Raw genomic sequence first — 238 nt, 5'->3', positions numbered from 1 at the left:
ATATTTTATACCAGACTTCTTATAATATGCTTTTAATTAGCTCACTAGGAATCCCATTGTAGTCAGGCGGGATACGGCAGGAAGTCCACTAACTTCGGGAATGTTCGTGGTGTTTATGCAACAACCCATCAATTTCCTACGTGCCCGAGTTTGGTATGCGGACTTATAGATAGCGGTGGGGTCATCTCTACACTAGCGTCTAGCGTTTGCAAATGACTGTACTGATCTACTTGATAAA

The sequence above is a fragment of the Plasmopara halstedii genome, assembly GCF_900000015.1.
Source record: "Plasmopara halstedii genome assembly, contig: Scaffold_350, whole genome shotgun sequence".
NCBI classification, from domain to species: Eukaryota; Oomycota; class Peronosporomycetes; order Peronosporales; family Peronosporaceae; genus Plasmopara; species Plasmopara halstedii.
Note: the sequence above shows the minus strand (reverse complement) of the source record.